The 26,327-nt window shown below is 45.4% G+C and overlaps 1 protein-coding gene across 2 annotated transcripts in view; it reads right to left on the bottom strand.

Annotated features, from left to right (window-relative positions):
- FANCC (FA complementation group C) overlaps positions 1 to 26,327 on the bottom strand; it is a 1,679,603-nt gene that overhangs the window by 531,048 nt on the left and 1,122,228 nt on the right. The window lies entirely within an intron of this gene.

Genomic DNA, 26,327 nt, shown 5'->3' with positions numbered 1-26,327 from the left:
CTGTAAACCAACGTGTGGTTGCCTGGATTCCCTGCACAGTGTGCCTAGCTTTGCACACTACATAGAAGGCTAGCCTCCTACACCACCTCTGCACGCTGACATCAGTCTGTTTCTGATCTCCGTCCACGCCATCGGCAGTGGTCCAATAGAAATCACTACACCAGTGTGTTGATCTGTAAATTGGGATCTTAATAATGGCCTGTTGAGTCCACTTTACAGAAACAGGGAGGAGTGTGGGTCGGTAAGGAATCAGCAGTTAGACAGGTCTCTACAAGAAAAGACATTACCGCAGGAAAGTAGTTTGTTCTCTGATATACTTTTAATTGCAGATTTTCCACCTTGTAATTAGATACTAAAGTAGTACCTTCCCCAGGTGATGGGTCTGTGGAATGGGTCAAAGCAGGAAATTCTGCAGGACAGAAAGTGCATGTTCCACCCGGCCTGGCTGTCAAGGAAGTAGTGCTTTGTGAATGTATGGAAGGACACCAACGTAGCAGTGTGGCAAATGTCCAAACCTGGCACCCCGCACACCAGCCTCTGCCCCAGTGGAATGAAAGCGCAAGTCTTCTGGGACCAGGTTTTTGGCCAGCATATAGCATATCTAAATGCATAACACAATAGACCAAGAGATGGTTATCTTCTGCACTGCTTTGCCCTTTATAGGTCCAAAGAAACTGACAAAACGTTGGTTGCCCAGTCTGTGATCCCTGGTCTGATCTACATAGAAACTAAGGACCCTCTTAGGGTCCAGGCTGTGGAGCCATTATTTCTCCTTGGAGGAGTGATGTGGAGCATAGAAAGCCAGCAAGATAATGGACTGTCTTATGTGAAGGGGTATGACTATCTTCAGCAGAAATGCTGTTTTTGTCTGGAGGACCAGTTTGTCTGGAAATAATTGTTTACCTGTTGTAGAGATAAAGCCTGAAGTTCATTCACTCACCTGGCAGATGTCATGGTGATGAGGAACACAATCTTGTTGGCTAGTAGGCGGAGACATGTGAATCAATACTTTTAAGACATGCATCACAACAGGTGATTTAAAAACAGGAGGGCTTATCTAGCAAACATCGGAAGACGTAAAGGGCTGAAAGATAACCCTTAAGGGTTGCCAGAGCCATGTCTTGTTGGGTAATGAAAGACAAAAAATGAAAACATCAGACAACTTTGTCCTCAAACGCTGGATGTTACAGGAAAAACCCCAAACCACAAACTTCTCCCAGCGTTCTGCATAAACAGTTTTGGTAGGTGGACGTCTGGCTACCAAGATAATCCTAATTGTCTGATGAAGATCGAAAGCCATCAACTGTCGCCATTCAGTCTTCACAAATGGAGGTTGGGTGCAGGACCTGACCATGCTGCTACAACATGAGGTCCTCCCAACATGGCAGCTTGATCGGTGGAAAACTTTTCATGGCCAGACATACCAGGCACCACACTCTCCTCGCCCAGTCTGGTGCCACTAGGATAACTCAGGCCTGATCTTCGTCAGTCCTTTGCAGTACTCTGGCAGGAGAAGTAGGAGCAGAAAACCATACAAGAGTTTCTAGCCCCAGTTCAGGCAAAAGGCATCTCCCTGAGAGAATCGCCCTGGGAACTTTAAAACGCAAAGTTTTTGACACTGCACATTCTGTGGTGGCGAATACATTGAGCTAGGGTTCATCCTACTGTTGAAAGATGCCGTGCGCCACCTCTCTGTGCAACTATCACTTGTGATCACATAGGTACGGTTAGCTGAGTTTGACTGCCCTGATGTTTAAAGATCCTGTCACATGTTGGGTGACCAGGTGGATGCCCTAAGCATTCAATCATTTGCAAGGATGTAGAGCTTTTGGCACAGGGTCCACTAGCCTTTTTGTTGCATCAGAACATGGCAGTCTTACTCGTGAGCACCTGTACCCGTTCCCCCCGGATGGTTGAGAGGAATGCCTTGAGGGCCAACCAAATCATTCACAACTCCAGCAAGTCGATACAGAGGTGAGTCTCTGTCGGAGATCAGAATTCTCTGATCTCCATCTCTGTCAGATGACCTCCCTACATCCATCTTGATCGCTCAGGGTGGGGTAGGGAAAGGGGTCTGCCGTTGATCCACTTATGGTTAAGCAGCCACCACTGCAGGCTTTGCACAGTCTCCTTCAACACATGAGTGGATTCTGATAGGTCTCCTAGGTGCTGCGCCCTCAGATACCATTTAGAGCCCCCTGCATGCCTCCCGGTGTGGTCCACAAACAGGATGCAGGCGGCCAAGAGCAGCCTCACCGAAAACGCAGGTCAATGGCTGAAACATCAAGATCATAGCCCAAAGGTTCTGGACTGGTTGAGACAGAAGGCAGGCTTGGAAGAGCACCATAACAAGGATGGCTTCGATAAAGGGGACCTGTTGCAAAGCAGTCAATTGTGACTTTGGCATGTTGATGAACAAACCCAATAATGTCAACAGGTTTGCCATAAGCTAGAGGTTGTTTACACTTTTTTGAGGAAATCCACCTTCAGTAGCCAGTTGTCAAGTTATGGGAAGACTGGTATTTCCATCCTCCTTAGATGGGCTGCAACTATCACCACCACCTTCGTGAACGCCTGAGGTACACTGTTAAGACCAAGGGGAAGCTCGGAAAAGTAAAAGTGCTCTTGGCCTACCCGAAAACACAGGTAACATCTGTGGGATTGCAGGACAGAAATATCAAAATAGGTGTTCTGCAAATCAAATACCACCATCTAGTCTCCTAGGGCCAGCGCAGACAAGACTTGTGTGAGTGAGAGCGTTACGAAGTTACCTTTCCGGTGGAAGAAGTTCAGAAGGTGAAGATCAAGAATGGGAGAAGTCCTACGTACTTTTTAGGAGCCACAAAATAACAGTAAATAACAGCCAGTGCACATCTCTGATACTGGCAACCTATTGCTTCCTTGGCCCAGAGACCCTAAACCTCTCTGTGTAGTATGGCAGAGTGGTGCAGATATAGTGGCCCAAAGTCACACCCGGTCTGGGAGGAATCTGATGTGGAGCCACACAACGCCTCATTCTAATGCACGAAGGAACTGCTATCAAAGGTTCCCGATCCAATCTAATGATTGGGGAAATTCACAAGATGGGGATTCTGAGGTTAGAAGTCTCTAACAGAAAGGGGAGGGTTCCAATGAAGAATGTTAACATCCACAAAGGTAGAACTTTCTGGGTATTCACAATGTTCTTCCCTGGCTTTTCCCATTCCGGAAACGCCCAGCAATCCAATAAACAGCAGCTGTGTGGTACTTTCGAGGTTGGCAAAGATAAAATAGAAGGCATTCATTTTTAGGGTTGAGCCTGGGTCGCATGCGCTCGCGCATGCGTATTGCTAGTGAGAAGCTTTAGGTATTAGAAAAGGGCTCGGAGCCCCGTCAACGTCACGTCAGTGTCTTTCATTGGCAAGTTGGCTTGCCTGTTACAATCCGCTTCTTTTGATTAGTCGAAGGCACGCATAGGTCATGCCTTTTCCGTGGTTAGCCCTTCTCGAGCGGAGAGACCAAGTACGGAAAACATGCGAGGCTCGCTGTGGTTGTGGAGTTTTTTTTCTCTGTTTTTGGAGCGCGATCTCGCTGGGCAGAAGTGAGAGCTTCGTTAATTGCACTTTTGCCGTTAAGTTCATAATTGCACTTTGTGTGAACTGTACAGCGCGATAGCGCTGTTTTTTTCTTTTGATGTAGGAAAAATCCGGTTGTAAGTTTACAACAGCTGTAACTCCAACAAATGCGAGATCCTAGTGCATTTCACCGTACCCTACACTGTCGAAAAGCCCCAAGAAGGTAATCAATAAAGGAGGTTTAATCCTGGAAATGCATGAGAGTCATTGAGGTCAATGTGAGGCTGCAATTTTATGCGATAAGCGTGAACCTAGCACAATCGTAGTCTCATTATTAAGCTTTTAAATTTGCACCGACTGTTTCCACGTATCAAGCCACGTGCGGAAATTGAAAAAAAATGCACAATACTTCGAATACGACTGTCAAAAGAATGTGAACTACATTAAACATGATGGTTAGATAGGAAGGTGCTCACAGCAGGGACTTCCGCAGGCAGGAATAGATTAGTAAACATTAAACCCAGTTGAATGTCCGGAAGCCACATGCTAGGGATTAATTGTACATTCACTAAATCGCAAGTTTCAAAGTCTTCTAAAAAGGCAACATATAATATATGCTCAAAGGGTTTCAATTTATCAGATGAAAATTGCCTCACAAGTTTTACTTCTAAAACATAAACATAACATTGGAAAAGAACCGTGATAAAATGAACATTGCTGCCGAGCGCGATGCTCCATTCGTTTTTTGCATATACAAATCATACCAAAAGGTTCAACCTCTCATCTATGTAAGTAGTAAGATTGCCACCTAGTGTCCGTAAGTTGGTTCTGCATAACAGGGATGCACATTCAAAAGAAACGTTCTTTAGGCATCGTTTCTTCCTCCAGCAGTTAAACATTCAATGCCGGATCAAACGTTTTGAGCCACTGCAAAACTTCAGAACCAAATGTACAGACAAGGATGATTATTAGTGACCATGGAAAATGTAAAAGTGGTATAACAAATTATCATGCCTTCTTTAAAGAGAGAGGGCATACATGGCCTTTTTGTGGTCTACTCTAGACTTTCAAAAAACAAACTCAGGCGACGGCGTGACGGGGAGCAAACAAGAAACATTCGCTATTTAAATAAGATGTAAAGAGACAAATAAGACCAGTTTTGTAAATAAAACCGATTCTGTGACTCGGGCTCATTCAGAGAATTTCTCAACATAATTAATATGCTACAAGAGAAAGAGGAATACAACCATTAAGTCGTCCATTACATCAGTCATAATATTTAGCTACATCGGAGGAGACAGTAGGCTTATAGATTCCATTTGAAGCTTCAGTAAATCGGAGTTGCAAATGTATTTATAGTACAATGTCTGTCGCCACAGTGTAGTCGTAGTTAGGTAAGAGTTTCCATAGGAAGAGCATTTTTCTGTTTTGCTCATAACTTTGGAATGTTTAACGAATGTTCACAAAACTTTCCAAAAAATTAACAACAAAAAAACAAAAGAAAAACCATCACCCTTCTCAGCTCCTTCCTGGAAAGCCTTGGGATGGTCCAACAATCAGGGGAAATGGGGCAGGTGCCAGAACGTGCTTTTGCCATGCATTTTCTGATAGGAATTTTGGGAAACAATACAGAACAAGCATTTGCAATGCAATAGGTCTTGCATTTTTTGGAGAGCGATCTACTGGCAGTGTAAATTCAGAACTGGACTTCCCTTGCCATATAAATTGCTTAACCTTGCCTCATAATTTTGTCTTTGCCTGCCATGTTTTAGTGGTCATTGGCAGCTACTGACATCAGAAATCACAAGCCCTTGAGGAGAGACGAGATGACTGCACACCGTCGAGTTGTGTATACGTCTGAACAGAAATTGGGAAAAAAGGCTGGAAAAATATTTTTCTTTTTATGTTAGCAGAATGAAAAGTCTTACAAGCATTTTTGCCTCCCATTTCAACAAAGTTCTAATGAAGTTAACAATAGCAGAGCAGCCTGAGAAGACTTACGGCCCCGATAAAGAAGATAAGCAATGCCCTGTGGATGTCTCTGAGGGGACCTGAAGAGAGACTCCAGATCAGGCTCTGCAAGGTTCACATCATTGCTTCTAGATTTACCTACATTCTACCAGAAAGGGCATATTGTGGCCTCCCGGAGCAGTAAGCTAAATGTTTAGGCACCAGGTGTTTCTTTGGTAAAATAAGCTTATTTTAGGAGCCAGAAGTGGAATAAAGGATAGCACTGGAGTAAAGCCCAAAAAAATGTCAGAGACATGGGAGGAGGTGGGCGGAACAGAATAATGCAATAAAATGCAGGCAGCTACCAGCCTAAAACACCCACAGTGGAAAGTGAGCAACAAAGAAATGACAAAAGTAGTCTGTCACAGCAACAGATAAAGAAACCAAAGTGGAATAATACAGTAGTTGGTAACTGCTCTGAAACAGAAAAAGGAGGGAGAAAAAGGCAGAACTGACCACTAGCGAGCAATAATTTTTTAAAGGACACTGAAACCAACAAAGGAAATCGCTTTAAGCCATAAGACGTATACTAAAAGTATACATGAGGTCAAACGCTTATGCTCAACCTAAAAAAATGGTTGAACAGAATTACATTAAATGTGGCAAAAAGCTAGCTCTTTACTCAGAAAGTGTGTTTTTTGGTATTTGATGAAAATCTATTTAGGCATTATTGAGAAATTAAGCTTAAAAAATAGTGTATCTGACCGGTTGGTCCAGTGGGAGTACGACAGTACTCCTGTGCTAATACAAATGAAAAAATATAGTACCATCAGATAGGTCAACAGGGCTTTTTTCCTCTCAGCCCCTTTGGTACTGCAGTACCAGTACCAGCCCCGCTCTCCTGAGCATTCCAACTGGCTAACCGCAATAGCAGCAAAAATATTGTGGCTCTCCTTTTAGGACTCACAAACTCAGTACATGTGTCCTATGTTTTTTTTTTTAACATTAAGGTATACCTGGGTTTTTCCAAAATGATGGCTGATCCTTAAAATAGATTGAGTAAGGTTGTGAGCTCTAAGCAATAATTTGAGCGGCCTATGTACTGGATGGAACCAACTTTGTTTTTACAGCACCAAGACACCTGTCAGGTGAACGATGCACTTTATAAATGCTTGTTACTTACTTACTTACTATAAGGGGATAGCGCAGAGTTACCATGACACCCTGGCCCTCAGCCAAAAAAAAAAAAAAAAAAAAAAAACATTGTGCCACAGGTCTGTGGGATCTAGCAAGGCTCCCTGTGAGGTCCTGCAAAATTTAGTAAGCATTAAAAAGTGAATCTTGCACTGACCCTGGAGCGCTGCTTGTTCAAAAGTAACAGGAAAGTTCTGCAAAAAGAAAAAAAAAATAAGACCCTCATTACAACCCTGGCGGTTAGTGATAAAGCGGCGGTAATACCGCCAACAGCGGGCGGTAAAAAAAAACTGAATTTTGACTATGTCGGAAACCGGCAACACAGACAGCCACTTTAACACACGGACAGCCACGGCAGCAGCAACAAGCACCACAGCGGTAACCGCCAACAGCCAGGCAGAAGATAATGTACCGCCCACAGTATTACAACAAGCCAATCCACCAGCTTTTCCGGGGCTGTACCAACGCCATCAAAAGCACGGCGGAAACAGAACACTGTAGGGAAACGACTCACCTCTTGACACTCGAAGAAGAACCACAGCGCCATGTAGCCCGAACTGCAGATCTTCCCCATGCTGGTATACCTCCTCCTACAGCAGGAACACTAACGGCGGCGAAGACAACCACGGTGAGTACCGCAACTAGCACACAAGGGAGGGGGGGAGGAAAAAGAGAGTGACACACACACACGCAACACCCCGACCCCCACCCTCACCCTCACCCACAACATACACACAAACAGATGCAACAACAGTACACATCCACCCCGTACCCCTCAGGAATAACGCAAGGACAAAAGGAAGTGAGTAAAGTCAGTGTAATAATATACACTTCAAGAAATACGTCCTCAAAGCACAAAACAGTATCTACAATATATACAAATGGCAGGACAATGCCCAGTCCAAAATGCCACACCTGACTCCTGCCTCAATACGGAGAGAACACTGCTGGGGCATCAGGTCGAAAATACACGGGCATCTCAGCCAGAAAATGGTTCTGGAGGGGGCTTTGGGCCCAGTGTGCTTCATCCTGGCAAGGAGGGGGTGACTGGATGCCTTCTTCCACTGGTTCAGGAGGGGGCTTTGTGCCCAGTGTGCTTCATCCTGGCAAGGTGAGGGTGAGAAGATGCCTTCTTCCACTGGTTCTGGAGGGGGCTTTGTGCCAAGCGATGCAGATTTTGGAAGGTGCAAGGTCACAGTTTCTCACCTGGGTGTCACACCTACAGTTGTTGCAGGGGCCAGGATGCACTACAGCCCATGTAGGCACGACTACATACTGCTCGCCGGCGGTGACGGCTGCTCAGTGGTGGCAGTGGTGGGGCGGCGGCGGTGCTGCCAGTGGTGGGTGGATGCTCCAGCCCTTCCCCAGGAGCCTCGGACGGCTGCCGCTGGGGCTGCTGCTGCTGGCAGTGGTGCTGGTGGCGGTGCTGCCAGTGGTGGAGGGAGGCTCCAGCCCTTCCCCAGCAGCCTCGGACAGCTGCCCACTGGGGCTGCTACTGCTGGCAGCGGTGCTGGCGGCGGTGGTGCCAGTAGTGGGGGGAGGCTCCAGCCCTTCTCCAGCAGCCTCAGACGGCTGCCCACTGGGGCTGCTGCTGCTGGCAGAGTTGCTGGTGGCGGTGCAGGTGGCAGTGCTGCCAGTAGTGGGGGGAGGCTCCAGCCCTTCCCCCACAGCCTCGGATGGCTGAAGTGCCATGGCTGGTGTTGTTTGCCCAGATGCTGCTCCAGCACCAGATCCATCCTGCCTGCAGCGTCTGTGCCTTTTTCATTGCCCTTGGCAGTTGGTGTTCCCTTCCTGCCCTTGGCAGCTGGAGGTGCTTCCATGCTTCTGGCAGCTGGTGTTCCCTTCCTGCCCTTGGCAGATGGTGGTGCCTCCTTGCCCTTGCTAGCTGGTGGTCCCTTCTTGCCCTTGCTAGCTGGTGGTGCCTCCTTGCCCTTGCTAGCTGGTGGTGCCTCCTTGCCCTTGCTAGTTGGTGGTGCCTCCTTGCCGTTGCTAGCTGGTGATGCCTCCTTTCCCATGGTAGCTGGTGGATCCTTCTTGCCCTTGGCAGCGGGTGCAGGCACACTGGCAGTGCTGACAGGTGTCTCCATGGAACCTCTCACACCTGCAGTAGCTGCAGAAACTACACTGGCCATTGACTGGGTGGCCGAGGTGCTGGCCTTGTTTCTGCCCACCCTGGCCCGAAGTGAAGGATGAGGGAGGGGAGGGGGCAGGCAATAGGTCAAGGGTGGAGAGGAAAAGCCTTTAAAGGACACTGGGGCTGGAAGAGGGTGAAGGTTTGGGAGTGGAGGAAGAGGGAGTGGTGGTAGGAGGTGTCTGTCTGCTGTGTTTGGGTGCAGGTGCATGGGCTGGATGCTGTTGTGAAGTGGATGGCTGAGTGCTTGTGTTTGTGTACTTTAGGAGGAGGGGGCACAGACAAAGTGGGACAGGACACAGTGGACGTGTGCATGGATGTGGGAATGGTGACTGCCAGTGAGGGGTGTGTAGTGATAGGCGTGATGGTGATGGGGGTACAGGATGAGGATGTAGTGCATGCAGCTGTAAGTGTAGGCGCTACTGGGAGAAAGGTGGACGAGGAGGAGGGGGACACAGTGGAGGCAGTGGATGTTGGTGTGTCTGCATCTGGATGGTGCTTGTGTGAGTGCCTGTGGGATGAAGTGTGGTGCTTGTGTTTGCCTGAGCCACTTCTGTGTGTTGATTTGGGTGCATGCTGGTCTGAAGGTGTGCTTGGGATAGGCTGGGGTTGAGGGGAATGGGACTGGGTAGAGGAAGCTTGGGGGGGGAGGCTGGAGACAGGGACAATGGCTGCCATCAAGGAGTTGGCCAGAGCCTGGAACTATCTCTGATGGGCCGCCATGCCAGAGTGAATGCCCTACAGGAATGCATTTGTTTGTTGCAAATGCCCTGCCAGACCCTGGATGGCATTCAGTATGGTTGACAGCCCAACAGAGAAGGATCTCAGGAGGTCAATAGCCTCCTCACTGAGGGCAGCAGGGCTGACTGGGGCAGGGCCCGAGGTGCCTCGGGCGAAGGAGATGCCCACCCTCCTGGGTAAGCGGGCACGGGAAACACGCTGAGGGGCTGCTGGGAGGGTGGTGCTGGTACGGGGGTGGCGGCTGTACCTGTAGTTGGGGTGGGCACAGAGGTGTCCTCCACCGTCAGGGAGCTTCCATCGGAGGATGTGTCGCTGTCCGAACTGTCCCCTCCATTCTCCGCTGTAGTGCTCCCCTCGCCCTCCGTCCCACTGGTGCCCTCACTGTCGGTGGATTTGGCCTCATGGGCCATGTGGGATGCAGCTCCCTCCGTTGCCGGTGCCTGCTTCTCCGCCAGCTGATGCTAATGCAGACAAGGACAGGGTGACAAAACAAAAAAGGAGGGGACGAGACAGAGGATACACTTGGCCAATGCCAGCAACAACACCACCGTTGGCGTACACAACACACAGGGAACAGCCCTATGCACTAGGCCATGCACTACCAGTAACAATGCTAGTCACCAGGCCATGGGGTACAATGCCTAACGCCAATAGCAGCACACCTGATACCCACAGGACCCTGCCCAGTATTAGATGCCCACTGACATATTTGGGTTTGGAGTGCATCTGAGCCTGCCCATCATGGAATCTACCTTGCCATGTTCGTCCTGGCCTAGGGGCACCCACAGACCCACATTCCCCACCCAGATAACACCTCAACAGGCGCAATTTCATAATTCTGAAACTGTACTCACCCCCTTGTGGCTGCTGTGATGGCTTCAATCGCCCATCCAACTCCAGATAGGCCACCGCCAGGATGCGGAACATCAGGGGGGGCAGGGTACAACAGGCACCCCATCCTCGTTGGGAGGCCATCCCCAGCTGGGCCTATGCTGTCTTCCTTGCCCAGAGGTGCAGGTCATCCCACCGTTTGCGACAGTGGGTGCTACGCCTATCAAAGACCCCCAGGGTCCGCACATCCGTGGCGATGGCACGCCAAATACCCTTTTTCAGATTGGCCCTGACCTGCAGAAAAAGATACACAGGAAAAGATATTAGTCATACTGTCCGGCCTGTAACACTCATGACCCACCGTATCCCTCTCATTCCCTTACACACAGACATTGCCCACCATACATGCAGCACTCTGCCCAGGAGCCCTCAGCCACCCCCCACATGAGGCTTACACACACAGCACTCCATACATTCATGCCCCATGCATTGTGCACTCAGTGTACTCACCTGTTGGTCTGGAGGATCATAAAGTAAACAATACTGGGGTAGGACCCCATCCACTAGTCTCTCCAACTCCTCCGAAGTGAAGGCAGGGGCCCTTTCCCCAGACACTGGAGCCATGGTCGCTTCCAGACACAGGTCACAGCAGCACTTGCAGTGTAGGTCCTCTCTTGTTGAAGGTCAGGTAGAAAGTGAGTAAACAGATGGAGCTCACGTCCGAACCGTCACCGCTGGCGTACATCACCATTGGCTCATGGAACCCATAGGACCCAATAATAACCAATGAGGTGTTGCACGGCGGTCATCGACCGCCTCCAGCAACGACGCACAACGTTAGCGGAATTACCTCATTTCCACTTGTCCTTCCTCACAGGTCAGGCTGCCGCCATTTCAGGGGGGAACAGGCCATGGCACCTATCTGCGTCACAGCAGACACAGGCACATCAACGGGCCTACACGTTCACATACTGTTTCTGTCACAAAATGCAAGGCATGTTACTCTGAGGATATCTTTGAATATGACCACCTGCTCACCGTTTTTCACCCTAGAGTTCAACCGCTGAGGACGAATGGGAGATAGAGACATACTTCAGTGTACAGATCCCTGGTTGACCTGGCGACAATGGAGGGCAGGCACATTATCCTAACCTACAGACTTGATAGAGCCACAATCCAAGAGCTGTGTGCCCAATTGGAGCCAGACCTGATCTCAGCTTTCCGCCACCCCACTGGGATCCCCCCTCTTGTGCAAGTCTTGTCAGTGCTCCATTTCTTGGCAAGCGGGTCCTTCCAAGCGACAGTGGCCATGGCAGCAGGGATGTCACAGCCTATGTTCTCAAACATGCTGACCAGAGTATTGTCAGCCCTGATGAAACACATGCGCAGCTACATCGTATTCCCCCAGGTGGAGGATTTGGCCACAGTGAAGGCTGACTTTTATGCATTGAGACATATCCCCAACATCATTGGTGCTATTGATGGTACACATATTGCCTTTGTCCCCCACCAGGAGAAATGAACAGGTGTTCAGAAATTGAAAGAGCTTTCACTTCCTGAATGTGCAGATAGTGTGCCTGGCGTACCAGTACACCTCCCATGTGAATGCAAAGTATCCTGGGTCTGAACATGATGCCTTTATCTCGAGGAATAGCAACATTCCATATGTGATGGTTCAACTCCAGAGGCACAGGGTGTGGCTAATAGGTGAGCCCATGGTGCCCACCCAGTGTTGTTGGTATATGGGTGTGGGGTTGGCCCTAACGGTGAGTGTCTGGCTAAAGGTATCCTTCGATATTTACAGGTGACTCTGGTTACCCAACCTCTCATGGCTACTAACCCCAGTGAGGAATGGCAGGACAAGGGCAGAGGAACGTTAGAATGAAGCACCTGGGCGAACAAGGAGGATCATTGAGCGCACCTCTGACGTCCTGAAGGCCAGATTCCGGTGCCTCCATCTAACAGGTGAATCCCTGTCCTACTCACACAAGATCTGCCAGATCATCGTTCCATGTTGCACAACCTGGCCTTGAGACACCAAGTGCCTTTTCTGCAGGAGGATGAGGCTGGAGATGGTTGTGTGGCAGCAGTGGAGCCTGTGGACAGTGACGAAAAGGAGGCAGAGGAGGAGGATGTGGACAACAGAACAACTATAATTCAACAGTACTTCCAGTGACACACAGGTAAGACACTGTAACTTCACCTTCCATTGCAGTTTTGTGTTGGACATTGCACATGGCAGGCTGATTTCCCAATTCTATGGCCACTTACTGTACCCTTTGGCATCTCTATTTTCAGATGTCTGTGCCCCACTCTGGCTCCTGGTGTGCTTACTGCTGCCCACTACAGGTCATAACTATGTATACATAACTGTACAGTTGAATTGGAATGTTTACAGCTTGTTAAACAAATACATATTTCAATCAATTGACAGACTCCATACTTGTATTTGTTCCAAGGATGTTTATTTAGGTGCTAATAAGTGGAGGGGGTATTGCAATGGGCTGGGTTGCTGATGGAGGAAAGTCCAGGATAGAGTCCAGTCTATTGGTATCACAGGTGCATTGTCCAAGGGGGTATGGGAAAGGGAGCAATGGCAGTTCAAGGTGGACATGGTGACAGAGTGGGGCACAAGGGTGACAATCAGGAGAGTCTTATTTCCTGGCGGGGGTCTTGGCAATGTTCTCTGGCTTCTGCCTGGATCGCTGCGACCTTTTGCGTGTTGGTTCTCCTTCTGCATTGTTGTTCCACAGCGGGAGCCAGAACTTGGATGGGGGTCATGTGCTGAGGATAAATGATTACCCTAGCCAAACAGATATCTGTGGAATACCTGTATCCAGTCGTTTTGAAGCACTGGATGAGGTAGATTGACATAACTTCAAATACCATTGATGTAAGAGGCTGTAATACTGCTTTGGGGCTGGAGGGTTGGGAACACGCATCAAATCAGGTCACTTTCAGGAAGGAGTAAATTGGCTGAAATTTTTGGGGGATGGGATCCTTACAGATCAGGCGAGTAGAAGGGGCACTCTTTGCAGGGCACCTTACCGGAGAGTGTAGAGCCAAGCACTAATGAGGGGGCTCCAACAATCTAGATCATGTTCTCATGACTTCAACACTATTTTGGCCTATGGAATGGGTGAACAGCGTGTGACTAGTGATGCATCATTAAATAATTCTAAGGGCTCCTTCTTCGTAGTTGTTTTTTGTCGCCCTCATCGAACTACATTCTCTAGTGTAGAGGTGGTGCCACGTCCAAGGGGTCCTTGCGTTTACCCTAAGAATGAATCTTTCACTAATAAGGTCACAATGGTATCTTGGAATGGTGCAAATTTATAGATACACACTCAATTTGTCTCTCTCAGGAAACTTGGTCTACTAGGTATGTATATCAGAACGGCTATACTAATATTAGCACGCTAGCAGTCACTGGGGGTAGGACCTCAGGAGGTTTAGTAACCTGGCTATGCACTAAATTGAGCTATATGGTTCAAGAGATAATGATCCCCTCGACTGATATTCTTTATGTTTCGCTAACCTTCCTTTGAATGTCTGTATATTTACAATGTTTATTTAAGGCTGGGGGTGGGGGGCAGCGTTTCCAATGGTGATTCTCTTATTGTTGAGTTATTGAACTCTCACATGTCCAATGCCCCGGGATGGGTTGTGAAACTTGTGGGCAGGTATTTCAATTGTCAGTTAGAGCCCCTGGGTGTTGGTTCAGTTTCTCTAACACAAGAAGAGGATGCTGTGTGGCTGATTCCCCCTCTGAGACTACCACCTTTTAAGAAGTGGTCCACCCTGGCATTGCAAATCAATGTCCTAACACTAAATTGCAGGCTACAAATAGCAGGATACTTTCTGACAAAGAGGGGAAACACACTTTTAATTGAACATCAGGTACCAGCCTTATAGACTATATTCTGGTGGATGTCAGGCTTTGGCAGTACATAAGTGACATGATGGTACACGATGGAGGGCATAGTGACCATAATGCACTGGCCCTTGCTGTAGAATTTTCGGGGACCATGAGGAGCAGCACAGATGAGCCATTTGATCGCAGGTTGTCAACTTCTAGTAATAAGCGTTAGGTTAAATGGGCCAACATGGCTGCATCCAGGGAACAGCTTCAGAGAATGCATAAGCTTGTTGGATACAGTACTGAGCAGTTACAGTCCCTGAAGTGAGATGAGTATAAGAGGGTTCAGCTAGAGCAAGTATGCGCTATTCATAACAATTTGTTTGCGCAACTCCGGGACTATTTGTGCGTGGCTGCAAAGAAGTCTTTTAGAAGAAAGTCTCCCTCATCCTGGTATAATAATGCCTGTCAGACAGCTAGGACAGCCCTTGTGAGAGCCATAAGCTCTCAACATAAGTCAGAAATAGAGAAGAAGAGGGCGGCTTACAAAAGGTCTATCAGTGATGCTAAAAAGGACTGGGATAGGAGACTGTGGATAGGCTTACTTGATGCTGTTGGGAAGTGTGATCAAAGAGCCTTTCGGAACCTCCTTGGGACAGGATCAAAGTAAGGTCACTGCCCAGCGGAGGTGATTATTCCTGCTGCTGCTTGGGTCACCCACTTCTCAAGAATGTATGCCCCCAATAGCACAGAAGGTACTGAGGCACCCCCTGGGGTGCAAGTAGATGCAGTGCGGGTTAGCCAAGAGAACCGAAAAAAAGGGAAATTTTACTAATAACACTGCCCGAGGTAAGAAGAGCTTTGCTGAAGATTGTCTTTAATAAGGCCCTAGGCTCTGATAAGATCCAAGGAGACCTTCACAAGGGGGAGGTCGAGATCTGGGCCCCTTACTTTGCGATTTTATCTAATGCCATATTACTAGGGGGTCCAATACCACCAACTTGGGAAGGGGTCAGGATAGTCCCTATCCACAAGAACGGCTCTCTACTGGACCCCTGCTACTACAGGCCAATTAGCCTTATTGACTGCTCCCAAAAGCTATTTAGTAGGGTGTCTTAGAGCGGTTGCTAACCTAGATAGGGAATCGAGCAATACTATCCCCCCTTCAAGCAGGGTTCAGGGAACGGGTTAGCACGATAGATAAGGCATTTTGACTTCAGCTTATCTAGTGGAAAACAGTGACACTGGGTGGTGGGCAACTTTATGTTGCTTTTGTTGACCTGCATTCAGCATTCGATCTCACACCTAGGGAAATGCTTTTGCGTGTACTGGCTGATGTGGGGGTTCCCAGAGACCTTCTGGTTGTCATCGTAAAGTTACATACCCACAATTATGCTCACATGCACTGTGGGAAGCAGGGTGAGATGACGGAACCCTTTTGTGTCACTAGAGAAGTAAGGCACGGTTGTGTTCTGGCTCCAACACTTTTCACATTATATGTTAATGACTTAATATCTTGGTTGACCGATTGTGATGGAGACGCACCAAGCCAGGCTAACATCAAGGCTCCTACCGATGACACCCTTCTGTTGTCTAAATTACCGATGGAGCTGGAGAAGACCTTGGACTGTTTTGTCACCTTCTGTGCCCAGAGGGTACTTGAAGTAAATGTGGCTAAAACTAAATACATGGTCCTAAATAAATCTGTGCCATAGGACAAGACAAAATCCAAGGCTGCTGGGGTCCCCCTAGAGCAAGTCCAAATATTTGAGTATTTAGGGCTGACACTTACGGAACAACTTGACTGGTCGTGCCATATAGATAAAGCGAAGCTTAGATTAATGTATAATATAGGGACTTTGACTAGAGTATGGAATAGGTCATGTTATCGCGCATTGTCTCCAATTCTTAAAATCTACAAACAGCAGGTGCTCGGCTCATCTCTTTACGGAGTCGAGCTGTGAGGCCATAAGGATATGGGGAACTTGCAAGTTGTAGAAAATGTTTTTTTGTGGCAGTTGATGGGGCTTCTCACCAGCATCCCTCTGGTTCCCCTCAGGCTGGACCTGGGTGTCAGGCCAATCTTGGAGATGGTGGGTGTTAGGCCTATATTATTTTGGAAGCATATTTGGTCAACAGAAGAGTTCATGACCTATTGAAAGGGGCTGAAAGATGTCCTGGGTATCCAGGGATCAGGTAGTCTTTCCTGGGTCAGGTATATAAAGCCTGACAAAGATGGGTTGTTATACACTTTGGACCAATCCCTGGGCAGTCCCTCTAATCAGTAAATCGCTCTTGAAAGTGAAGAAGTGAAGTTACAAAACACATGTGGTACCCTCACTGATATATTTCTTTCAGTTAAAGATGTACTTAAATTTGAGACTTTTTAAAAATGAGATAGAGCCTTTACAAGCGAGGAAGCTGTACCTACAGTTTAGATACAGCACTATTCCGTTAGCATCTTTTACAGCCAAGTGAGGTCACCTATGTGTGTACGGAGGAACTTTTATGCCCTGTGTGTGGTTTAGATGAAGAGACTGAAGAGCATATCTTCTTTTTTTGTCCTGCCCATCACTTGGGAAGAAGGAAATGGCTGCTTCCTCTTTGCTGGAACTTAGGGGTGAGTGAATTTGCTCTGGCATTGAGAATTTTAAAATCTGATAACACTGAAAGTATAGTGTTCACTGTGTCATGTTATTTATTAACAATGTGGAGAACCAGACAGAAGTTGTGTGCGAATTGAAGTTTCGCAGTCGCTTAATGTTGTAAGAACAGGGAGTTATTGAGGAATTATGGGTTGGGGGCTTTCTATTTGGTTTTTAATGAGGATGGTAATTTTTTGAGATTTGCACTTTATTAATTTGCACTTTATTTTTTTATTTTTATGTCTATGCTTTAATTCTATTTTACTTTTTTTAACGTTTTCTTTTACTTTTATGGCAAATATGCCGAAATAAAGTATTTTGAACTTGAATTTATTTTAAGTTTTAAAAATGAGAAATTGGCTAAGAAACAAAGGTTAAGTCTCATTATAGTTAGGTAAAGTACTGAGATTTTAGCTTATATTTAAAAAACCTAAACATTCACTGAAAAAAACACAAAGGTAAAGAGACGTTATACTTAGGCCTTGTAATAATATTAAAACTATTGTTTTGAGAAAAAACACTGAAATTCATAACTTAATTATCTTAGCTAACTACGTGTGCCCCCATGCACTGCTTGTGACCTCGCATATTACATCCCTTATGACATGTAAAATTATATTCCAAATGACATCATTGATGGCATCACTGATAACACCTTAGTCATATACAACATAGTTACTGAGTGTAAATGTGGGCCCATAGCATGGAAATAGTGTTTGTTTTTTTCAGTGAATGTATATGCTATTTTTATAGTGCAAACCTAGTCAGCAGAGAGCTGTACATGGTCAAAGACAAGGATAAAGTTGGCGAGGAGAGGTAGCTGAGTTGTAAATGGGTAATGCATTGTGATGTTGTTGTCTTTAGAGAGCTGAGTCTTCAACTCTTCCATGAATTGGAGCAGCATTGGGCAGTCCTGAAAGATAGGGGTAGGTTTTTCTGGATCCTGGGTGCATGGATGGAAAAGACCTGCTCTCTTGTTTTTTTCTTTTTCACTCATCTTAATCTGCAGTTTAATGTTGTCTTTGCTGTAAGTGTGCAGAGATCACCAGACAGCCTATCTGCAAGATAAGCAGCAGTGCTGGTTGTGATGTTTTTGTAAATGATGTAGCTGGTTTTGTAGATGGTATGGGCCCGGCAAGAGGAGCCAACAGAGTTCTATAAGGATGGGGGTGATGTGATGATATTTCTTTAGGCTCTGGAAGAGAGGTGCTGCAGCATGTAGGATGCCCTAAAGGACTCTGGTAGGTCATAGAGGAGGGCAAGGTAGGCTTGAACTGCACTTCTGAAATCACTTTCAGGATGAAACAGTTTGACTTTCTTTAAAAGAGAGAGCTGGTACCAGGCAGTCTACGATTTTGCCAATGTGTTCTTTGAGGATGAGGTTGGTGCCTTGGCAATTGGGTTGGATGCCAGCAAGGGTCATATCACTGTACCAGGTATGTTCATGTTATTGAACAAATGTGAAAATGCTGTTTTCGAAAACTCTTAAAAAGGTTTTGCTGGCTGACACAATGTCCAACACCACCAATATTCCAATTGATGATAAAAAAATAAAATAAAAAAAAAGATCTCTGAGCTCAGTAACCTGCCCTATAACTCTGATGTCATTTTTTTGGACAAATAACTAGTAATACAATTTGACAATGTTCTATTAGAACTGATTAGAAGCTTCACTACTGTTCTTAATAAATGAGGGTGAATCACCCTACTGGATAAAGGCAAGAGGTTTACTCAAAGCATATTAAAACATTTTCCAAACTCCTCCTATTTCTAGTAGAGTAAATAATCACTGCACCCTTCTCTGAAAATTCTGTTTGCCAATGCTTCAACTGAGACAGGACCTTCTAAGCTGTGATTATCAGGTTACAGTCCCAGTGTATGATTTATGTTCTGTGTAATAAGTCTTTGAATCCCAGTAGTTACAATGCTGGTTAGCCACTAGCCAATGGTTACACAGTGAATGGAATCAAGATTGCAGTTCCTCTACCACTGAAAAGAGAAGCTGAATTAAAAGTGAGTGGAATCTCTTTCAGTGAGACGCATCTCTTCAAAAGAGTGGCATCATGATGGATGACTGGGCTTAGAACTTCACAATACAGACTCTGGGCCCTCGCTTCGTGCCTTGGTTTATCACTTGAAGCAAAGAAGGGAGGGCTCCGATGACTAAGCAGGACACGGGAAAACCTTCATCAAGTCAGGGTTGATGCTTTCATGATCAGCTGAATGCTGGAAGATCCCCAGTCCACACAGGCCGCAGGGTAACAGCATGAGTCTAATATAGCCTTAGAACCCGCCGTAGCGGGCTCTACCGGCTATTAAAGGCCCGATCCCGCGTTAAAGGCCCGAGCCGAAGGCTACGGCGGGTTCTAAGGCTATTAGAACATTCTGCCACTCAGGGCAGAATGTTCAATTAAATAAAACAAATTCCTCACGAAGCCCGAGGGGATTAAAATCCCCTCGGGCCCCGTGAGGCTTTGTTCACAGCTCTAGCTGTGAACAAAGAGAACATTGGAATGTTGACGCTGTGGGCTTTTACCAGCCATTAAAAGCCTGGAGCACTCCATTGTTTTCAATGGAGCTGTCAACGTTCCAATGTTCTAATTCTTTGTAGGAATTCCAAATTGAATGTTTGATACAAATAACAGGATCTAATCCTTCCAAGGCAGTGGCAAACACTTTTCAAATACCCTTGTAGATATTTGATGCTGCAAAGAGCAATACTGCTCATACAAGTGCATCTGTGATTTGTTCTTCTACAACAAAACAACATGGATGTCTACATCTAATTTTGAGGCACAATAATCTTCGTCACACTGGTGATTGGTGAGTTGCTAGATAGGATCTGGAGTACAATGGATATTCTTATTGATACTTTTATGATCCTTTGGGACACAATTCCACAGAGGTGGGGCCAGGCTGCTGAAAGATTTCCATTAAGACACTGGTATTCAACTGGCCAGTTTATTACTTATGATTAGAGAAGTTGTGCTAAAATGGGCATCTGTACAATGTAAAGAGCTTTAAAGTGAATTTGTTATCCCAAAAGTAGCCAGTGCAAAGCTTTCAAAAGTGAGAAAAGACATAACTATATCTATGTGCCTTCTGCATGAAGCTGTATTCTGGATAAATGGGAGGTGAATCTACTTCTTGTAAAATATGATATACAGGATAGTCTCATAGTCTAGCGCGGCCCCTATTACAGCAATAAATACATATGTTCTTCAGGGGTGATATTTGGAAAGGTCACACCCCGACAAATCACAGCTGGAGAAAACAGGGTGGATCCATGGGTGAAACCTGCATTTGAGTCACAGGTCTAAAGCTGACTTTTATTTTTTATTTTTTAAACAGACAAAGGTACTTCCACATCTCCAGCCAGCATGCAGGATTAATAGGTTGATAAGGCACCCAACACCCATTACCACTGCTTGCAAGGTTAATACATTTAAGTCAAGCCTGCTCATCCACTCTTGTACTTCTCTCATACATGTTTGAACATGATAAATGATGCACCAAGATGCCCACAAGCAAAATCTGAGGGTCGCCCGAGCACAACAGAATTTGGAGAAAAGAGAAAAAAGGCACAAGCCATTCTTTAGTTAGGGGAACATTGCAGTGCTCCGACTACCACCACCTTCAAAGCTCGAAGCCTAGCTCCAAAAAGAAGATTGACTACTATGAGAAGACAATTATGTCCTGTGAGATAGGATTTCTACACAAGTCAATTGGTTTTAAAAGCAAAGCTGTGCCAGTAAAGGAGTAAGTGCAACCACAACTATGTCCATGTCACACCTAGAAACAGTAGAGTATTAGACGGTCTTGCTGATTTGCAGCATATGGTGCTAAAATACATGCCAGGATTACAGAATATGTTTCGTTGTTACATATGAGTATGTGGTTATAGTGTTGTATACGAAATGGAAAAGGGAATGAAGGGGTATTTGTGATCAAGAATTGTCACCCTTGCTGGGGGCTGCTGCACCCCCTGCAGCCCCCACAACTTTAAGAAAATGCTTTGTGGTGGCCCTGCCCCTCCTAGGGACACCACCAGGCACCAAAAATACTTAAAAAGCCCTTGCAGGGCATTATAGAGAGCTCCTTGCAAAATTAGTGAATACTAAAAGAGCAGCTCCTGATGCTCACTTATTATTCACTTTTTTAATGATTTTTTGAGTGTTGGGGTGCCCACTCCGGAAAACTTCCTGTTTCATTTTTGTTGGGAAGCCGGGGGAAGCTCCAGGGCCCCTGCTAGCTCCTGGCAGGCAGCCCTATTCCATAGGGTCCTGCACGAGGCGCTACACACAATTGGTTTCATGCTCACCTGGGACACTTCATTACATTTTGTATGATGGGGCCTGCGGGAGGAACGCCAGGGCCCCTGCGACCTTACCCGCTCCCTGCTAGCGTAGGAGACGGCATCTTTATTATATTATCTTTTTTGTTAACCAAGTGTCCTGTGCCGACCCAGGGGACCCTATTGCCTTTGCTACAACAGGGCTTGTGCGGGCAGCTCCTAGTCCCCAGCAGACCTGCAGGCAGCCCCATCAGCACCCATCCCAGGTGCTAGCTGGAGCTGGCATTGCTCCCATCCAGTGGGAGCGCCTTTTCTTTTACACCTGCCAGGCGGTAGCAATTCGATGCTTCACTGTCCAACAACAAGCTCAGGTAAAATGTTTTGTGCTCCCACCCAGAAGGATGACATTACACTTACCTGCCTGTGCTTTAGGGCAGGAAAGAAAGATGGTGTCCCAGGGGTTGGGATCCCCTGGCCTATTGATAGTGCCTACTGTATCTACAGAATGTTATCCAGTTTAGCAGTGACTTGTCAGCAGTGTGTTTTTGTAAAGTCACAAGACATTATTTGTGTTTTCTCTGTGTATAAACACATCAACCAATTGTTATAGTTTGTGTATATGCTTTTATATGGTCTCATTTTATTTCTGTCAAATGTGATGGTATCTGCCTGTGAAGAAACATTATAAGTGTCATTTTGTATGTATTATTAAAAATAAGAAAGTGCTTTTTTTTACTTTGTTGAGTAAGATGTATGTTATTTTTACTTGTGTTCTTAGTGCGCTCCAGACATCTTGTTGGGATCACCATGGGTGATCGCCTTAGTCACACCTTGTGGTAGCAGTGGTGTGGTTTGTTGTAGCACTCTGTTTAATGATTTAGCACTTTATTTAAAGTTGTTCTTTAAACATTAGGACTGAATTACAAAAAAGGATAGTGTGTATTTTTCGATGCACTTCTAATTTTGTGCTATGCTAGATAATGTATGTTATCTTTTCTATGGCAGCAGCAGAGATGAAAGGAGGGCAGTCATTAACCTACATGGATTTAAAGCCTGGTTTGATGGTGCAACTGTCCCATGACCTTTTAACCTAGCCCAATATTATTCTATAGTTCTTCTTTTCCACCAAATGCCATACCTGTTTCCATGCCATTTACTTATAAGGTTTCACATTACTATCCAACATTCCTTACACCCAGACAGACCTACTGGCATTGCCATTGATCGTTCCTCTTTTAAGGATGAATCAGGCTTCTCTTTTCCGTTTATTAGGGGAACTTGGGCTGCTAGAGAATATTGTGTGCTAGTAGCGAAAAAATGCTTCAGCGAAAGTCCGCATTTCTTGTTTGCAAAGGACAACTGAATATGTAACAGTCAGCAAGCACAAGCCCATCATTCCCGAAAGAAAAACATCACAAATATATCTACAGTTGCATGGATTTCTACCTCCAGAGGGATGAGTGTGATTTTGAATATGTGTTTTACATAAACAGTAACTTTAATTCATGAATATATAAATAAAAAATAGCGCCAGAATAAGATTAGTTTGACATTAATCGGCTCTGGCGCAAATAGTAATCAAGTCACAAGCTCAATATATATGCAGCCAGCAGGGGGCAGAAATATATATATATATATATATATATATATATATATATATATATATATATATATATATACATATATATATATATATATATATATATATATATATATATATATATATATATATATATATATTTGGTTCATTTATATACATTACATCCACCAACATACATGTAGGGGAGGTTAATTACGAACTACCTTCTATATAAATAAAAATAATGTACGAGCTTGCAGTGTAATTTCGCAGTTAAAAGTATGCCAGGATCCGAATGCAGTATGGTGAGTACAATGTAATTTGGATCAATGTGGGAAGAAATCGAAATTAGGGGTCAGAGATTTGGAAGTGATGAGATGTTCACAACCAGGGAAATTAGGAAATAATATTGGGATCGGTCACTTCAGTGTGGGAAGGTTTATTGGCAGCTGTATTGATAGCAGCATTCAAGGTGACTACTTCTCATATCTCGCGTGTCCTACATTGGGGGGTGGGAAGGAAGAGTAGCTTTAAGTCTTTTACTGACAGATGTCTATTATAATAAAAGAGTCATGTGAACTCCTCCATATCAAAGGAAGAAATAGATTTAAGAATACTACAATCAGTGACTGGATGAGTCCTATATGCACGGTTTTGCCAGCGTCTGAGAACTGTAAGGCTAGATAAATGCTTCAAAGGTAATCAGGTTCATGATGCACGTAACAATCACAAAATGACATTCAGGCTTTGCATAAGAAGAAAGCTACAGAACCAGGCAATTTGGATTCCCAAGGGGAATCCCTACAATATACTGATGCTGCTGCACTCTCACTACGAAGGGCTCAATCACTTATGTGAACATGAGCGTAGAAAGAAAACATCCTAGCTTGGTCCCTGTATGAAGCGAACGAGACCCAAGCATCCCACATTGAGCAATATCCTGACCTTGAATTCTCTGTAATTCGCCTTGTTCCAATCAATGTATCAATTCCCAAATTCAATCCTGGCAATCATTGCTGTGAGGAAAGACCAGCAGATGCGGTCAAATGCCTTCTCTGCGTCCAGGAGGAACATGGGGAATCTCCCTGAGCTGGACCTTTTCCATGAGATGGATAGTCTTTCTAATGTTATCAGGCATCTACCCACCAAGGAAAAAGCCTGACTGGTCTGGAGCTACAGGCATGGAACAAACTTTATTGAGCCCGTTGGCTGAACCTTTAGTGGAGACGTTGACTTTTCAGTTAATCATGGCTGTGATCAGCCGCCATCATAATTTCCAAAATCTATTCCCTAAAATGTACTCTAGACTAATCATTTGTATTTTCTGAGAAGGTCAGCAATATCCTTGGCGATGTAGCCTTGCAGTTTGCCCAGACTATTAGCAAAAGTGGTGTCAAAGCATTTTTCCAAGATCGCCAGGTATGTTTGTAGGTCCTTCTTATTGAGAGCTACAGGCTCCTTAGCTGCCATGTCTATGCTCTTCAGGGAAGTGTCCTGGTGCACCCGAGCTTCTGGAGTGATTTCAGTAGGTTTCTGCTGATGTAGGAGGGATTACCAATGTATTCTATTTGGTTTTCTTTGTTACATTAGCTACTTGTTCCTCTCCACAAGGTGGTCAGTCGCAATGAAACACTGTCAGAGCACAGGGAGTCCACTAGACAGGAGAATGTTCTGAAAGCAGGACGCAGCACAACAAGTTCTGATGTACGCATATTCAGAAAAGATCTCCCACAGAATCCAGCAGCAGCACTGAAGAAAGTCAGAAAGGCATCAGGCAGTGCAAAACAATTTAAGAGGTGTGTTCACACATCGCAAGTGCATCTACACCAAGTACACAGTGCTAAAAGAAAGCTAGGAATCATTACAAGCAGTAGAAGCAGGTAGAATTCAAACCACTAACATCCATTTTTTCTCATCCAATTTTCAAAGAAGTCAACACTGCCATGGGGCATGTAAAGTGATGTCATGTTACTCCTCTGCATGCCCAGGAGCCCAACATGGGTACTTCAGTTCCAGTGATATTTTCACTTCAAAAGCAGGGTGCTCTGTCATTAACCTGAGGGACAGCAAGAGGGCCTGAGGGTTGCAGCTCCAGGGCCAGAGTCTTCCACCATCACTATAATCCATGGTTCCCTGGCTTCCCAACTTGAGGTTGACAAAGCCATTTTGGGGAGACTGCACTTACCTAAAGTTTCTAAGGCCAAACTCCATCTTAGTTCACAGAGGACCACCATCTTCCTTAACTTGGACACTGGAAAGTGCTGTATTCCCTGATTTATGCAGAATCATTGTCATGCTTGCCTTTAAATGCAGGTGTCACCAGACCTTATCTTGCTAGGAACTATGATAGAGTCAAGTTCTTCGATTAATGACATAAATACAATATCTCATGTGACATCTGTCTGAGTTAAAAATCTACTTCTCACCATTTCAAGGTCAAATAAGAGCACATACAGACATATAACCAAAATGATGTAACATGAATTCACATCTGGAACGCATACCTTGATGCACATAATCTATGTCAGACATTCCTAGGCTTATTTCAAAAATTTCAAATTTTGATAAGATGTGGGATACAAGGACTGCCATTTGACCACTTGTCAGGAGATGAAATTCGCCCAAATTATCGCCAGAGATTGTTCCCGTTTTCACCTGCTGTCAGCACATTTCACACTTCATAGATGATACATCTCGCCTGAAGACTGAAGCTAATAAAGTCACGTCCCAGAGGAAGATCAACTAACTGCTACTGCAGTGGGTGTTTGCCCTTCGGGGGTAACACTGTCTTCATACCTCTGCTGAAAAAGAGAGCCTTTGCTCTCATTAAGGTATGCAGAGCGACTCTTCTCCCTAAGATACTCTATACTGAAATTTGCTCTGCCTTCCATGCTCTCATGGTATAGCACGCCGAAGTAGACGTTAGGGTGTTAGATTCTAGATGACGTTTTGAATGACATTTTAACAATGTTGGAGATGCTAATTTTATTCTTGCTATAATGTGTCTTGTTGCAGTTTCTATAATATTATGTGTAATTGTTTTAGGTGTACTGAGAAACAGATTGTTCCTGTAGTAATAAATACTTTTAACTTAAAAGTGCTCATTCTTCTTAGTACAATGTGTGTAATAATGTGAGTAAAGAGATAAGGTTGTTGCTGTTTCCACGGTGCTCATGATCCCTTTATAGGATTCTTAGTAACCCAAAAGCAATACTTCTATATGAATTGCACAATGAATATTGTTTTGTGTGGCCGCAATAACTTGTCTTTCACATTCATCCATGGTCCACTGAAAACGAGTTAACCTCAGGATGAGGGGTGTGTGTAAAAGGTAGGCAAGGTTATAGATTGGCCTACATGAAAGGGCTTGACCACTTTGGGAAAGGATAGGTGGGAGGGGGTGTAAAAAGTATAACAAGGAGAACCTCGGAGAGAGGGGCAGAGAGGGGGGGTCAACAGACTTGTCTGTGCACCATGCCACAAATTTGTTCCATCGACAGGCGTAAACCATTTTGGTGGAGGGACTCCTGGTTGCCAAGATAACGTTAC

This window comes from Pleurodeles waltl, chromosome 1_1 (assembly GCF_031143425.1).
Source record: "Pleurodeles waltl isolate 20211129_DDA chromosome 1_1, aPleWal1.hap1.20221129, whole genome shotgun sequence".
NCBI lineage: Eukaryota > Metazoa > Chordata > Amphibia > Caudata > Salamandridae > Pleurodeles > Pleurodeles waltl.
The sequence above is the reverse complement of the archived record's forward strand: the minus strand, read 5'-3'. Positions and strand labels throughout refer to the sequence as shown.